This window comes from Penaeus monodon, chromosome 24, assembly GCF_015228065.2.
Source record: "Penaeus monodon isolate SGIC_2016 chromosome 24, NSTDA_Pmon_1, whole genome shotgun sequence".
NCBI classification, from domain to species: Eukaryota; Metazoa; Arthropoda; class Malacostraca; order Decapoda; family Penaeidae; genus Penaeus; species Penaeus monodon.
The window spans coordinates 42,887,134-42,887,428 of NC_051409.1; positions in this window are offsets into that span (position 1 = coordinate 42,887,134).

Genomic DNA, 295 nt, shown 5'->3' on the forward strand with positions numbered 1-295 from the left:
ACGGAGATAATAATGAAGCGTTGGTCTTTAGTTGACATTTCCAGTTTTGTTATTTGGTCTTCTGAACTACAAATTTATAGAAATGCTATCTAGGAATTAACTTATGGCAGTACTATCGCGATAGAATATGGTAAACTATATGAGACCACGGCGGCAGCTGTAGCGTTAATATGGGTATTGCTTTAGGGGTTGTACGGGGAGAAAAATAAAGAAATTAAAATAAAAAACTTATTTTTAGTTATAGCTAAAGTTTGTCTGAATTAAGTACTTCAAACTTTTATAAGTTTCTCATTGA